Source organism: Palaemon carinicauda, chromosome 5 (genome assembly GCF_036898095.1).
Source record: "Palaemon carinicauda isolate YSFRI2023 chromosome 5, ASM3689809v2, whole genome shotgun sequence".
NCBI lineage: Eukaryota > Metazoa > Arthropoda > Malacostraca > Decapoda > Palaemonidae > Palaemon > Palaemon carinicauda.
Genome location: NC_090729.1, coordinates 139,586,104 through 139,603,262, shown reverse-complemented (window position 1 = coordinate 139,603,262; position 17,159 = coordinate 139,586,104).

Sequence of the window (17,159 nt, the reverse complement as noted above, 5' to 3'; positions counted from 1 at the left end):
CAAAGTAGTAAGTGATGGATTCGTGTATGGATTTTTTTTCTCTGTTGTTGATCTCGAAATGGAAAATTATTGAAAAACAGTGTCATAAAATGTTTAAGAATTTTACCTGAAATGTATCATAAAGAAAAAAAGACCTCGCCACATGGTCACCTGTACATTTCCATGCGGTTTATATAACACTTCTGCCCCTTTGTCATAGCTCCATTCTTTCTTATTACTCATTTCATCAAATGACAAACCAGCAATACCTAGTAATCGAGACTTCATACCATCTTTAATGTCCTCTGGTTTAAAATGAATCGAGCTAACAGTAGCTTACACAACGTTAATTCTGTCTGCACGACGACATGCATGTTGGTAATTTATATTTGAGCTTTTATTTTTCACGTGCATAGCATCCAAATACTACGAAGTTACTATGCATTATCAGTGACAGAATAAATGAATAAACAAAGAGATATATGGACACAAGGAGTTCTATTGTTATATTGCAACTATGGGTATGGTCAAACCATTTTAAGAGCAAACTCGGAGCCCAATAGCGGCTTTGCCAGTTCTCTTGGGTCATTTTTAAAGCACACCTGGCTTAGCCGCTTTAATCTATGGGCGAGTCAACTAATAAGTCATTCACCCGGATTTGAACGGTCTAAGAATATAATCCTTTAATTTGATACTCTCCCTAAATTGTTTCCTTCGTTCTTTTTGTTTGCAACCACGTGGTGACAAGTTGAAACTCTTAAATATAACAAATAGCAAATTTGTTATAAAACGATTATCATACGAACAGAAATAATCTTAATTTTGATATCAAATGAATTCATTTCTCAATTCTGATTGATTATTAAAAGACAGGATTATTTACAAAGGATTTAATTAACTATGTTTAATATGGTATATTTACGTAGGTGATTGTATTGTTTTAGAATTTATTTAATTAATCGACAAAATTAATTTCTTTACAACAAAGGTTATATTAGCAAACGTGGTTATGGTGACTTCGTCAGATGAAGTTAGTGCTATCACAAAAGATTCAATAAATTAGTTCATTCAGACCATTTTCATGTCTTCCTTTATAATGTTATCAGTATGCTTAATACCCTTGACCCAATTTACCTTGCAAATCTGAAACAAAGTCGTTTTTTATAAGTTGGCTGCATCTGTGACACGTTTGATTGTTTGGTCAATTCCAAATTTAACAATTTCATTACCATTTTCCCATTTTTTTTTCTTAATATTTAATTTAGTAAATATTTTTTTCCATGTAATGCTAAAACAGGGTTCATTATGATGGTTTTGATTTGAAATATTTTTACGGGTAATATCTATCTTTTTTTACTTAATAATTGTTTTGTATAAAGTTAGATGCGTCATAGTTTGTGTTTAATTGAAAGATAAGGCCAGTTAATTAAAAATTAAAAAATAAATAAAATCTCGACAATCACGCGCACACTGAAATAAAATAAAGTTTTACCTCGCCGTGATCACTAAACCTTAAATGAAAGTCTGTAACTTCAAATATTGTGAATTAGGGAATTATATGACACTTTAGGTCTTAAATACGAAAATATCAACAATCACACGAGCAGAAACAAAATAAAATTTTACCTCGCCTTTATCACAAAACCTTAAATTACACTCTGTGACTTTTAACGTGTCATATAATTCACTAATACACAATTTTTGGTCTTAAATACCAGATTAAACTACTTTTCTTACTGCTGCGAAGCCAACAATGAATGCATGATACATATTTGCGATGTCACATGAATTATTTATCATTCTGATGAGGGGGTAACTTGAAAACAGAGGGGGTAACTTGAAACCGGTTTCAAACTACCTACCCGGTAATCTGAAACCGGTTTCTAGTTACCGGGGGGTAATTTGAAACGGGGGGTAACTTGAATCCTTTACACCGGGGTTAACATTATTTTACCGATGAGGTTTATAGTTACATGTTATGTGGTTACTGGATATTAGTATTCTATTGATTCATCTGTTCACTGACCAGAGTCTCAAGGAACAGTAGATAGCCTCTTATGGCATGGCTGGTTTCGACCTGGCTTTTCATTAGAAGGGGCTAGCGTTCGGTTCCAAGTACTGAGTGGAAATTTATTTCTATTTGAACACGATGTTGTATGGATATTTATCCATATTTATACATAGTTAGAATTAAATATATGCGTAAATATAGGCATAATTAATTTATTTCTATTTAAACACGATGTTGTATGGATATTTATCCATATTTATACATAGTTAGAATTAGATATATGCATAAATATAGACATTTTTATTAGTTATACGGCTGATCCCAGCCTGTGAATAGGATCACTAACCAAAGTTTCAAGGAACATCCAGACTTATGTCCCCTTTCTTTTACAGAAGGTCCACCTACATGGTATGGTTCCCGGAGTCATGCACATTCTGCTACGAGCTGTCCTCGCTACTCCGGACCCATGATGTAAGTTGGTTCTAATATGTTTCCTTTTGGTATCCTTTGGCGATTATTTAATTTGATCCGGATTAATGTATGCATTGCTTATTGAGGAGAACGGTCTTCTCCTTCATCACTAATCCCCTCACTTCTTTCAGGATGATGATGAATCTCTCCGGCCTGCAAGAGAGGCTCTCCGTCCTTGGGTATCAAGGTTTGGAAGGAATGCTCCATCTAGAGGTCCCTATCTCCTCGGAGTGTCCTCTCTAAGGTTGAACGACGACCCCATGGACGGGCAGGTAAGTGGGGATGAGTTTTGAGCCTTCAGCTTTGCAATTACCTGCGTCACCGACCTAGGACCCTCAAAGGATCCTGATGTTCATGTTACCTTGCATAAAACCGTGACTGCTAAAAGCAACACATTCTAGGGAAAGCCAAGAGGCTATGACGGAGCTCAAAGATATGGTGGTGAGTCGGATCCGTTCAGGAACTCGGATGACTCCCCCTACAGCCCCAGGCGTATCGAAGTAACCTCCTTCGATAAAAACAACGCATAGATATTTGCCTTACATGTTCCATATATAGATGGTACCATAACTCTGGATGGCATAGACATCCGCCCTCTGGGGGACCTAGAATTTACTCTCAGGTACTAGAATTCCCATTCAACGGATTCGTTCAATTGAAAGAGCATGCCTTGGTTAGGTTAGACAAGGTACCGAAGGTAACGGTATTATTTCCTAAAGGGCAGGCCCGATCTGTCTGGACCAGGATGTTGTTGGTCTGGGGGGTACGATAATTCCAAGCTCACCCCACACAATGGGGAATACGCCATATCTACAGCTGCTCTCATTGTTGCCTTGCCTATTATGGATAAATGGACAGGTCTTACTATTCAAACTGACAAAGAAGGTTCGGCCATACCGGCTCTTAAAGAGCCGGACCCCACCTCGGGGAGACCCTAGCCTCGATTTATCCCACTGAGACTTTGTTTCGGATATTCAGGAAGAACCAATCTCTGCCCTTCCAATTCGACCTACACGTTTGGTGGTCTGATCGGGTTAGTTGTGGGAAATACGTTCTGTCTGAGGCCTCTATCAGACAGGAATCGAGCAGGCTGATAGTTCCTCCTGATGAGGTAAAACCCTCTTCCCTCAGGAGGAGGTGAACAAGGTTCTACAAGATGATACGAGAGCAACCCAAAATTGCAGGAAAGAAGGTCGAAGACCAAAAGCAAGCTTTCTTCAATTAGAAGCAGAGAGTTGCCCTCTACAAAACGAACCGGGGTCACTGCCATCAATAGTCAGTTACCCACTCGACATCACAGTCTTCCTCTGATTCGTCGGCTATGCATCCGGATCCCCCTAGGTTCACTCCCTCACAACGAGGTAGTCCCGGTAGGGGAGAGACTTTACAACTTTCAAGACCATTGGACCTTCGGTCTGTGGGCTCATAGCATAATCTCTAAAGGTTTGAAGTGGAAATGGCCACAAGGTCCTCCTCCTCCACCAGTGACCCTCTCCCAGAAATCCACTCCCATCCTGAAAGAGTACACCACAGAGTTACTCAAGAAGAAAGCAATCAAACGGGACCGATCACCGAAGTTCCAAGGCCGCCTGTTCACAATTCCGAAGAAAGGCTTGTCGGCATTGAGAGTGGACCGGGACTTGTCAAAGCTAAACTCTTACATTCTCTGCAGCAAGTTCCGGATGCTGACTATCTCTCAGGTACGGACCTTACTTCCCCGTGGGGCTGTCACCACCTCTGTCGATCTTACCGACGACTATTATCATGTGCCTATAGCTCAAAACTTCTCTTCTTATCTGGGTTTCCGCCTAGGCAGGAAAGCCTTTGCATTCAAGACAGGCTCTTCAGCCTCAACATTGATCCCAGGATATTCACGAAACTGGGAGAGACAGTGTTAGATCAACTCAGGAATCAAGAGATACAGATCATGGCTTGTCTGGACGGTTGGCTCATTTGGGCCCGGTCGGCCATAGAAGGCAACAGAGCTACGAAGGAAGTACTTCGATTTCTCGACAACCTGTGATTTCGGGTCAATCTCCAAAAGTCTCGCCTGCAACCATCAGGCCACTTAGAATGGTTAGACATTCAGTGGCACCTTTCGAAGCACACGTTGTCTCTCCCTTCCAAAAAGGTAAGAGGAATAGCTTCCAAGAACAAGAATTTTCTCAAACACAAACAGATGTTCAGAAGAACCTTAGAAAGTATCATCGGCCTTCTCCAATTCACTTCAATAACAAAAATTCAAAGACATCAATCGAGTTTGGAGAAAGAGAGCTACAGTACTTTTAAGAGACAAGGTCTCAAAGATCCCCTCTGTCTTGAAAATGAGACTACACCCATGGTCCGAACCGAAGAACCTCTCCAAATGGGTTCCTCTACATTTCCCACCTCCACAAGAGACATTCCATACAGCCGCACCTCTAAGTGGATGGGGGATTACTCCGAACATCAGATGTTTCAGGGGTCTTGGTCACCCGCCATGAAACAGACCCATATCAATGTTCTCGAAGACATGGCAGTGTTCTTGACCCTGAAGAGACTCTCTCCTCCGAGGTCGAGCCACATCAGAGTAGTGTCAGACAGAACAGACGTGGTACACTGCGTCAACAGGGGAAGATCCAAGTCACCCAACCTGAATCGGATCCTGGTCACTATCTTCGCCTGGCCAACAGAAAAGAACTGGATCCTGTCAGTAACTCACCTTGCGGGAGTCCAGAAGGTGAGAGCAGACTCACTAGCCAGGACGGAACCACTGAAGTCAGAATGGTTTCTAGACATAATTTCATTCCGGTGGATACTCAGGAACCATTATAAGAAGGTTTACTTATTTCCCCCAGTGAATCTTCTAATGTGGCTTTTACACAAACTACGCTCCTTCCGGGGGGCAGTGGTTTTGGTACCACCTCACTGGCCAAGAACAGTTGGTTTCCTCTCCTCCTCGAGTTGAAACTCCGTCCCTTCCGGATTCCGTTCCCCAAACTGACTCAAGTAATCCAAACTCACTGTGTCAGATTGCTCAAGGGTAGCCGAAACTCTGACTTTGTGGACTACAGGAAGATTGCAGCTCGTAGAGACGCGAACATTGAACCGGAAATCGATCTCTACATCGAATCAGACAAAGGGGACTCGACAATTCGCCAATATGATTCGGCCGTTAACAACTAACAGATTCCCTAAGAGTTCAGACCATACTCGTATGTCTCCGAATATAGGCATCTCTTTCTTGAGGTTCTTATTTGGCAAAGGCCTAACAGTTTGCACTTTAACCACCATCAAGAAAGCTTTGAAGAAGATCTTCCTTGTTGGGTTTAACATTAACCTAGCTGATTCCTATTTCTCATCTATTCCAAAAACATGTGCTAGGCTTTGACCTTCGGTTCGGCCACAAAAGGACTCTGGTCTATGAACGTTGTCCTCAAAACTTGCGCCGGACACGGACAATGAATCCTGCTCTTATCACTCTTCTTAGGAAGACTTTATTTCTAACGGTTTTGGCCTCAGGTGATGGAATATCAGAACTAGCAGCTCTCTCATGAACCCGGAAAACATAGATTTCCTCCCTACAGCCGAAGAACTCCTTTCTCCAGACAATGATTTCCTAGCTAAGAAATGAGGATCCGCAAAATAGGTGCTCCCCTCGGAAGATTATTCTTCTTCCCCAGGATCTTTTCTCTGGGTTCAGTCACTACTCTCAAGGCCTTTTTTAGCTAGAACTGCCACCCGCTCGTCTGGCCCCTTGGCTATCGGGGAACAAGGAGGTACTATTTCCATTCACGGCATCAGGCAACAAATCCTCTACTTCTTTAAACATACTAATCCGGAATCATTTCCCCAGGCTCATGATATACGGACAGTAGATACCTACATCAATTACTTCCAGAACAGGGACTTTGATGATTTTTAAACAAAAAATATACGGGTTGGAAATCCCCTATGGTTGTCTTACGCCACTATCTAAAGATTTTACAGGCCCTTAAATACCCGACGATGGCAGCGGGGAGCCTATTCCCTCTCCATTAATCTCGGCTTCTTCCTTTCTTCCATCTCTCCTCTTCTTCCTTTCTTCCATCTCTCCTCTTCTCCCTCCTACCCGCCACTCACACCACGTCGTCACTCTCCTGGGTAGTTCGTTAGCCCTATGATATTTGCCATGTTTAATTCCTATGGTTTAACTGTTATTGTAGTTACCGTTCCTTTAAGGTTTAGATATGCTTAGACATGTAAGGTCTGATGCCTTTTGCGATTTGACACTCAGTTGATTCCTTGTCATCTTAGTTATTTAGCCTTACGCTCCCTATGTCATTTGGCTAGTTGGTAATTGGACGTTTCTTACATTATTATATTATATTATTGCTGTACATGGTGATTGTATGCTCCGCATTATGTTATTACTTTGTTGGGCTTGGAAGGCATTCTCTGGTACTTTTTCACCGGCCGTCACAGATCGACCCAGAAAAGGGATTTTGACGAAGGAAAAATCTATTTCTGGGGAGAGACCTGTGACGCCCGGTGAAACCCTTCCCAGTTATTTTTGTACGGACCCACCCTTTCCTTGCCAAGCCATATGTTCTTGCAGAAGGATGACCTGGAGAGCGCGAGTAGTAGGTGTCGGTGGCGTAGCCCAACTGTATTCTCTAGGGCCTGTCACGGCCCTCCCCTTTGATGAAGGGATTATCTAAATGGAAGACAGCCTGTGAATAGTGGTTTCCACACGCCCTTGATAAATACACGACATCAACAAGGTGTTCGCGCGAGGGTTGTAACCTCTGCATTCCATGCTTTATCTTTCTCTAGTATATTTGGAAGATTTATATTAGAAAAGTGTAAGAAGGACCCTTTTCACCGAGCATCACAGGTCTCTCTCCAGAAATAGATTTTTCCTTCGTCAAAATCCCTTTATTTAGTTAGTAGTGAGATGTTCCCGGTATTTAGCTATAAAGAAATTTTCTAGCTAGTTAGGCAATATTATACTAGTGAACATTGCATATACATATATATTTCCTCTTCCAAAATATAACGTTTGTTTCGTATGCGATAGGACCTCGGTGGTATTACTTGTAGCCGCGGTCCCCACTCAAGTTAGGCTAGCCTAACCCGATTGGTATACATAAGTAATGTTAATCCCATTGTTTAACCTCTAGTATTGTTTCTATTAATTCGGTCGGGGATATATACATCCCCTAGAATTATTGGTATAATTTGATACGCTTCTCTTTTAGAGAAAAGAGGATAAACCCTTCTTCCCCCCTGAGCACCGCTATCCCAAGTGGCAACCCTATCTTCCGTCATCGCCAACGAGTAGTTAACTCCGGCTTGACTTGGATAGTTTTTTACCGTCGATCTTCTTTGCCGCTGAGTGTCTCGGCTTTGATGTATGACGGTAACTCAGGGTGTATTGTCTTGCAGCCGACAATGTCATCAACAGGGGAATCGTGATTCCTCTTCTGCCCATGACGTTGTCAGCAAAGGAAGCTATGCTTCCTTAGTTTATAACCGAAAGTAGGCGGCCGCCTTTCTCCCTTGTAGACTATAAGATATGTCTTATAACCGACAGTGTTGCCGACAGGGGAATTTTTATTCCCCTGCCGCCCACGATGGCGTCGACACAGGAAGCCATGCTTTCTTGATTTACAGCCGAAAGTGGACGGCATACTTGCTGTCGCCTTTCTCCCCTGTAAACTATAAGACCCTTTTCCCTCCCCATTCTTTCCTTTAGTGTCGGCCTAGCTGTCACAATTTTTCTTTGGCTGGTATTTTACAAGCATCCCCTATTGCCGGGGTGACTAAGTTACCGGCCGAGTTCCTACAAGCGGCAGTTAGGTTACCGTCTCGACCAGCTCCCCCTTATGTCCTTCCCTAACAGAGGCAAATGCTCCGGGGGGAAAGGCTGAGCCGGCCTTGACGGCTGCGGATGGGAAACCCATTATACTGTTGAGAATTCTTCAGTCCTCTCTTGGACTGCCATCCACAAACCTTGCAACCAGCAGTACAGCCGGCAGCAGAATTTGTGGCTGGATGGAAGCTAGAATCAAATGCATTCCTCCCCTTCCATTAGAACTCTCATTCTGGGAAGGAGGCTGTAGGCAACGGTAGCCCCCTACACTTCCAATTATTGTACTAAACTATAATAATACGGAATCCTCCTTTCCATTCTTTCTCTCTTCCTAGCGGCACTAGCCTAACCCCGGTAGTATACTGGTAAAACTACAGTATATGACAATACAGTAGCCAGTATTTCTGCAGTATAATAATACAGCAGTTAGAAAACTACAGTATACAATGATACAGTAGTACAAGTAATTCTAACATACTCTGTGTACCCTTTCACAATCTATTGTTGGTACCGAATAAAATGCTGAGGTGAAGTATTCCTTCAACACCCTGGTGACTCCTTGGATCATCGGGACTTTTATAAATCACCGTTCAGTATTAATATTCTACAAGTGGAGGAGTTAGTGTAAATATTCACTGACTCCAGCTCTATATACGGGAGTTATTCCACTCTGTATTTTCCCTCATAGGGAAATTAAAATATTAATATTGACTGCAGTCACAGCAATTGCCTGGAGAGGAAACACAGATATGTGTCTTTCCTATTTCCTTTCTAGCTTACTATCCTAAGCTATTAAATATAATAGTAAGAAATACTATTTTTAAATATATGCATTTATATTGATGATATAAATAACCCTATACTCATTTCACCTTTTCTTTCCTTACAGGAAGAGCCAACGGTGAAGTGTGCACTCGTGTTCTGCAACCACAAAAGTAAGGACTTCTGTGGGCATATGATGTACAGGTCTCATGCCCCTGCTGTATCGTATCTGGATCCATTAGGTATTGGAACCCGAAGGGTTGCTCCATCTGCTCGGCCCTGATGACCGAAGGATTTGGAGAAGATATCCCTGACACTACAGAGTCATAGGATACAGCAAGAAAAACTCTTCGGAGGTGGGTAAGAGGGTTCCAGAAGAACTCTCCGGGACCTTACCTACTTAATGAAGCTTTGAGGTGCCTTCTGTTCCCTAAGGCCCAACGCTGTTGTGCCTCAAGTACAGGTCAAGCCTCCCTTCATCCAACTGACAGGGGATACAGATATTAATAAGGCACTGGAAAGCATGGACATCCACCAGGAACGGATGTTGGAGGTGTCTACCGACACCGAAAAGGACCTTCTACAAGAAGACCCTGAAGAAGATGTGGTTCAACCACCTACAGAGGAAGATGGATCCGTGTCGATGGTAACTGAGGACCCTCAGTTTTCCGTGACAGCATATCAACCTGTGCCTCAACCTCTTCAGCCCCAATTCCCCATCCGGATCCGCTGATTGCCAGGACCGAAGCGCTCCTAGAGTCGATTCAGCAGATGATGGCAGTGTTCCGCAAGGAACAGCAGGAGATTAAGCAAGATCTCAAAGAGACAAAGAAAAAGATAAGAGAAGTGAAATGCCCTGGCGTTTCCAGAGGCTTTACTAAGCCTCTTAGGGTTTTTGATTTACCTCACTGCTCCGAAACCAACCCCTGAAGGTAACGGAGTATATGCCCATGAACAATGGGAAGCTCTATATCTCCGAGAAGTTGGGAGCAAACCTCTTGAAGATCTTCAATTCTGGACTAGCCTTTCGGCATTCCCAGACTGTTATGTGAGACTGCTGGATGAACCAGCATCCCGTGAGGAGACGGAACCGAAGGAAGTCATCATCTTCGAGCATGACAAGGCACAGGCTATTCTGTCCAAGACCCTAAAGGGAGCCAGATACACCAACTCCAAAGTCTCAGCATTGAGCAAGAGGCATCCTACCTTCATTGCTCCTTCCTCCAGACCCTTCCCCTTCTCGGTGAAAGCTCTTGACTGTGTCATGAGAACAGTTGATGCAGGCAAACCATACCCAGTGCTAGAAGAATGCAGACCATTATCTCTAGCCATGCCTACATGCGAGGAGAAGTGGAGCGAGGTTCATCTAACCTTCTCCGTCTCTAAACTGGATCTGGAGATAGCAGGCCAGCAGTTCAATGAGAACCTTCCAAAACTGCCAGAGCATCTTTTCAGAAGGGAACAGGAGAAAAAAGAGAGACCAGCCGCTTCTTTGTCTCTTCAGAACTGCATGGAAATGTGTGCAGGCCTTACCAATGCCCCAGATATGTACATGGTCTAAGCCAAGTCTCACATGGGTACCCTTGTGAAGGACTTGTATACCTTTGTCAGGTCCAAGAGGGCCTGTAGAGAGCATGTGTTTGACGCAGCAACGGTCAAACACGAACCAAGGAAGCTGATCACTTCATGTATCTGGGGCAAGGACCTCTTTCTATGAGATATGGTTCAGGAGGTCATCGCCAAAGCCGCCACGGAGAAAAGGATAGTGGGGCATGTATTCCAAGAGGAAATCATCCTCAGACGCTGGTCCCCAACCTAAAAACAGGAAGACAAAGAAACCACGCAGACCTGCACAACTTCCAACCGTGACCATAGCCACAGTGCCCCAAATGGTAGCTCAGCCACAAACCACCTTTCAGATGGTACCCCGACAGCTATTAGCTCAATCGCCTGCATTTAATTCAGGCTTTGAGAGGCACACAACTACCTTTCACCCCCACAAAGGTAGAGGCTGAAAAAGAGGTTCCTCAAGAAACCCCTCAAAGGGTAGAAGAGGACGCGGTCACGGAAATAGATCATCAGGAACATCTCAGCAATGAGAGGCTCCAGGTAGGAGGGAGACTTTTCCACTTTCGGGATTGTTGGACCTTCGATCCCTGGGCCAACAGCCTAATCAAGAATGGACTCGGTTGGAAATGGAACAAAATCCCACCCCCTTTTCTTCAATTCTTCCAACACTCCACCCCCTTATTGGAAGAATATACCTCAGAACTCTTGAACAAAAAGGTAATAAGGAAAATGAAGTCCATCAAATTCCAGGGAAGGCTGTTTTGTGTTCCCAAGAAGGACTCGGACAAACTCAGAGTCATTCTAGAGTTGTCTCCACTCAACAAGTTCATCGAGAACAACAAGTTCCGGATGCTTACCTTACAACAAATAAGGACCCTTTTACCAAAAGGGGCGTACACAGTCTCAATAGACCTGGCAGATACTTACTGGCACCTACCAGTCAACCGCCCCCTCTCCTCCTAGCTAGGATTCAGGCTACAGAAGACGAAGTATGCCTTCACAGCCATGCCCTTTGTGCTAAACATAGCCCCAAGGATATTCACGAAACTTGCGGATACAATCATCCAACAACTACGCTTAGAAGGAATTCAGGTAGTGGCATACCTGGACGACTTGCTGGTGTGGGCAGCATCCAAGACAGCCTGTCTACAAGCAGCCACAAAAGTGATTCAGTTCCTGGAACACCTAGGCTTCAAGATCAATCGCAAGAAGTCTCTCCTTTCTCCAGCTCAGGAGTTTTAATGGTTAGGAATCCATCGAAACTTACAGTCACACCGTCTCTTCATTCCACCGAAGAGGAGGAGAGAGATAGCAGGATCTGTCAAAAGACTACTGAAACTCAAAAAGATTTCAAGATGCCAACAGGAAAGAGTACTGGGTTCTCTCCAGTTCGCAGCAGTGACAGACCCAGTGCTAAAAAGCACAATTAAAGGATGCGTCAGGACTCTGGAGAAGATACTCATCAAACGCTCAAAAAGATCAACAAAGGTTGACACCAACCCTATTGCACACGCTTCTAAGCACGTGGTCAACAGATGCAACCACCTCAACCATCAGTGGTAATACACACAGATGCCTCCCTGAAAGGATGGGGAGGCCATTCCCAACAAATGAAAGTGCAGGGGAATTGGTTGCACCAATTCAAAACCTTTCACATCAACTTCTTGGAAGCTCTGGCAGTCTTCCTAACGTTGAAGAAACTATCCCCTCGCAGATCAGTCCACGTCAGACTAGTCTTGGACAACGAGGTGATAGTAAAATGTCTAAACCGACAAGGCTCGAGATCACCTCACATCAATCATGTGATGCTAGCCATCTTCCGCCTGGCAAGGAATAGGAGATGGCACTTATCAGCAGTTCACCTTCAAGGGTTCCGCAATGTGACGGTGGATGCTCTATCCAGGCGAAAGCCGATAGAGACAAAATGGTCCCTAGACGCAGACTCATTCTCCTTCATCTTGGAAAAAGTCCCAGAACTGCAGATCGACCTCTTCGCAACGAGCGAAAACAAGAAACTACCTCGATATGTAGCCCTTACTGTGGAGGATTTATTTTTGTTTTATTTTTATTTTTGTTTTTTGCCAAATCCTGAGAGAGAGAGAGAGAGAGAGAGAGAGAGAGAGAGAGAGAGAGAGAGAGAGAGAGAGAGAGAGAGAGAGAGAGGTAGTTAATGTATCGATTGTTTGTGGTGAGAAAGACTGTTGGTATAAATGAGATTGTTTGTTTATGTTTTTAGTTAGGTTACGACAGTGGTGAATGTCTTGGGTGAATGCTTATTTTGATTTGACTGCTGTAAGCGTCAGTTCTTGTGATTTGAATGCTGGATTTACGTCATTATCATTTTACCAGCGTGGAAGTGTTTATTTATTTAAAAAGCCGTGATTCCTCCTTTGGAGAACTTATTTGTTTGAATGCCGATCTTTAGTTGACGACCTGGCCTGTAAGAGATTGTGTTTGGACTACTCCTTTGATAGCACAACTGTTGATGACCTGGCCTGTTTATTAAGATTCCGATTGCTGTTGTTGTTGATGATGATGATGATGATGATATTGAGGACCTCAATCAGGGAGGTAGTTGTGGCCAATTGCCACACTGGATTGTTAACCACAAAGTTGTGGTAGTGTGCCCTAAAAGACTGTTGGCCGGTGGCCCTTGTGTGGACGAAGTTGTCTACTAAAAAATATATAAGACATTTCTGTTTATATTTGTGGTTGTGGTCTATTTTAAATTTTAAGTTTTGTTAGGGGTTTTTGTTGATTTAATTGAAGGTTTTTTTAATGTTGTTACGTTTTTTTTTTTTGGTATATTTATTATTAAGTTTTGATTAGTTTTAAGTGTTTATTGTGATTGTGGAAAGGTTTTTTTTGTTAATTATATATTTAGTTTGTAGGAAATATAGTATTAAGGTCATGTTTTGTTTCAATTTTCCTTCTGTCCAAGAGTCCAGTTGATAACGTAAGGGGAAAGTTTGTGTTGCAGAGACGAATTGTCTGGTAGAGTGATTCAGGGTGTGGGGGTTGTTGTTGCAACATCCCGCCACATTATTTTGGCGCCCGAACAGGGACTGCTGAGGCGGGACTGATAGCTGGACTCTTTGACAAAGGACTGAAATAGGATTAGGAATTAGATTTAAGCCTGAAGAACAGGTTGATGAAAAATGGAAGAACAGTTAAGGGTTTTGAAGGAGGAATTGCGGCTGAGTAAGGAGCGAAAGGAGTGAGACTGTTGCAAGAATGGTTGGTCAAGTGATGTTGCCGATGTGTGTGTGTAAGCCTGCGAGAATGTTAAGTGATAATGGCCCTGAGTTTGTTGGATGGGAGTTTGAGCAGATGTTAAGAGAATGGGGTATTGAACATGTGTATTCGACTCCTTTTATGCCAAGTGCGAATGGGTTGGCTGAAAGGACTGTAAGAACATTAACTGAAATTTTGCGAATAATGAGTACATGTGATAATGATTGGGATTTGTATGTTGGTAGAGCGTTGTGGGCTTATAATGTAACAGTGCATAAGAGTACGGGTATGTCTCCATGTAAGTTTGTGTTGAATTTTGAGAAGTTAGTAAGACCGAGGTTGGGTGTGTCGGAGGATGATAGAGATGTGTGGAGGAAAGCAAATGAGAGGTTTGAAAGCTTTAACGTTGGTGAGAGAGTGATGAAAGAAGTAATTGAAAAGGGTAGAATGAATGTAAATAAGGTGCGTGATAAGTTTGAAGGTCCATAGGAGGTGTTAGAAGTTGGTTCGAGTGGATTAAGTTATGTTTTGGGTAAGTTGTGTGTGGATGGTAGTGTGGAAAGAGTTAGGGCACACCACAACCAGTTGCGTAAATGGAAGGAGGTACCTGAGTATATCCAAGAGAATGGGATGAGTAAATGGTTGAAAAGGAACAAGTGTGAACCTAGTATGTATGAGGAATTAGGTCTGGAAGGTAAACAGTTGGTGTTAGTAGAATATATGAAAAGGAAGAATACGAGAGCTTTAAGTAAGGATGAAAGAAGGGGAAATTTTATAAGTAAAAGTGAGAATAGAAATAAGTATGACAAGGGTGTAAATGTGCAAGTGTGTATGGAAGATAAATGTGTTAATACAGATGAATCATGGCTGAGTATGAATGATACCTATAGCGTGTGTGGCTTCTCCTTAGATGATGTAAAAGAAAGGATGACGAATGCGAGAATGAGAGATAGGAGAATGATAAGTAGCATGAATGAATCTTTTGCTAAAGTTGAGAATGTTTTTGATGAAATGGATGAACTGTTTACAGAAATGAGTGTAATTTTAGGGCCAGATGAGAACGAGGTAGATATGATTGTACATGATATATTAGATGATAGGGATTTAGATAGGAATAGTGTTAATGTAGCGAATGATTGTAATAAGGAAGAAGTGAATGAGAGAGTATATGGAGGCCCAGTTACTAGGAGTAGAGGTCCTGTTCCCGACTGCGACTGGGTAATGAAAAAAATACTGTAAGTGGTTGTGTGAAAATGTAGTAGGATTTGGCAAAGTAAGGGGGGAGGAATGTGGAGGATTTATTTTTGTTTTATTTTTATTTTTGTTTTTTGCCAAATCCTGAGAGAGAGAGAGAGAGAGAGAGAGAGAGAGAGAGAGAGAGAGAGAGAGAGAGAGAGAGGAGAGAGAGAGAGAAAGGTAGTTAGTGTATTGATTGTTTGTGGTGAGAAAGACTGTTGGTATAAATGAGATTGTTTGTTTATGTTTTTAGTTAGGTTACGACAGTGGTGAATGTCTTGGGTGAATGCTTATTTTGATTTGACTGCTGTAAGCGTCAGTTCTTGTGATTTGAATGCTGGATTTACGTCATTATCATTTTACCAGCGTGGAAGTGTTTATTTATTTAAAAAGCCGTGATTCCTCCTTTGGAGAACTTATTTGTTTGAATGCCGATCTTTAGTTGACGACCTGGCCTGTAAGAGATTGTGTTTGGACTACTCCTTTGATAGCACAACTGTTGATGACCTGGCCTGTTTATTAAGATTCCGATTGCTGTTGTTGATGATGATGATGATGATGATGATGATGATGATATTGAGGACCTCAATCAGGGAGGTAGTTGTGGCCAATTGCCACACTGGATTGTTAACCACAAAGTTGTGGTAGTGTGCCCTAAAAGACTGTTGGCCGGTGGCCCTTGTGTGGACGAAGTTGTCTACTAAAAAATATATAAGACACTTCTGTTTATATTTGTGGTTGTGGTCTATTTTAAATTTTAAGTTTTGTTAGGGGTTTTTGTTGATTTAATTGAAGGTTTTTTTAATGGTGTTACGTTTTTTTTTTTTGGTATATTTATTAAGTTTTGATTAGTTTTAAGTGTTTATTGTGATTGTGGAAAGGTTTTTTTTTTTTGTTAATTATATATTTAGTTTGTAGGAAATATAGTATTAAGGTCATGTTTTGTTTCAATTTTCCTTCTGTCCAAGAGTCCAGTTGATAACGTAAGGGGAAAGTTTGTGTTGCAGAGACGAATTGTCTGGTAGAGTGATTCAGGGTGTGGGGGTTGGTGTTGCAACATCCCGCCACATTACGAGGACCCTCAAGCAGAAGCGATAGACGCCATGTCTCTCGATTGGAACAGATGAAATCAGATCTATCTGTTCCCACAAACCAATCTCCTGCTGAAGGTCCTCAACAAGCTAAGATCCTTCAGAGGAACAGCAGCAGTAGTGGCCCCCAAATGGCCCAGAAGCAATTGGTTCCCTCTAGTTCTAGAACTGAAACTGAAGCTGTTTCCTCTACCGAACCCAGTTCTATCCCAACTGGTTCAGAAGTCGACTGTCTACGCTTCATACTCGAGTATCAACAACCTACATCTTATGATTTTCTCGCCTTAGCAGTCAAGAAAAGGTTTGGGATCTCAAAAGACAACATCGATTTTATAGAAGTGTACAAGTCAAATTCAACTAGGAGACAATATGAATCATCTTGGAAGAAGTGGGTTTCCTTCATGAAAACAAAGAAACCGACAGAAATATCAATAGGTTTCTGTCTCTCCTTCATTCACCTACACGAACAAGGCCTGGCTTCCACAACATTAACTGCGTGTAAGTCAGCTTTGACTAGACCTCCTCTTTACGCCTTTCAGGTGGACCTTTCAAGCGAAATCTTCAATAAGATACCGAAAGCATGCACTAGAATCAAACCAGCAACCCCTCCAAAGCCCATATCATGGTTATTGGACAAAGTCTTGCACTACGCTTCGAACACGAATAACGAGGATTGCACCCTAAAAGATCTAACACAGAAAATGATATTTCTGTTTGCTATAGCTTCAGGGGCTAGAATTAGTGAAATAGTGGCCTTATCCAGAAATGAAGGCTATATTCAGTTCACAGAAGAGGGAGAACTGAACCTTTTCCCTGATCCTACCTTTTTTGCCAAAAACGAGCTGCCCACACTTGGAGAATCTGCCCTCTGAAGGAAGATGTCTCTCTATGTCCAGTAGAGTGTCTTAAGGTCTATCTTCGATGAACTTCAAACTTCAAGGAAGGACAGCTCTTCCTAGGCTAAACCTCAGGA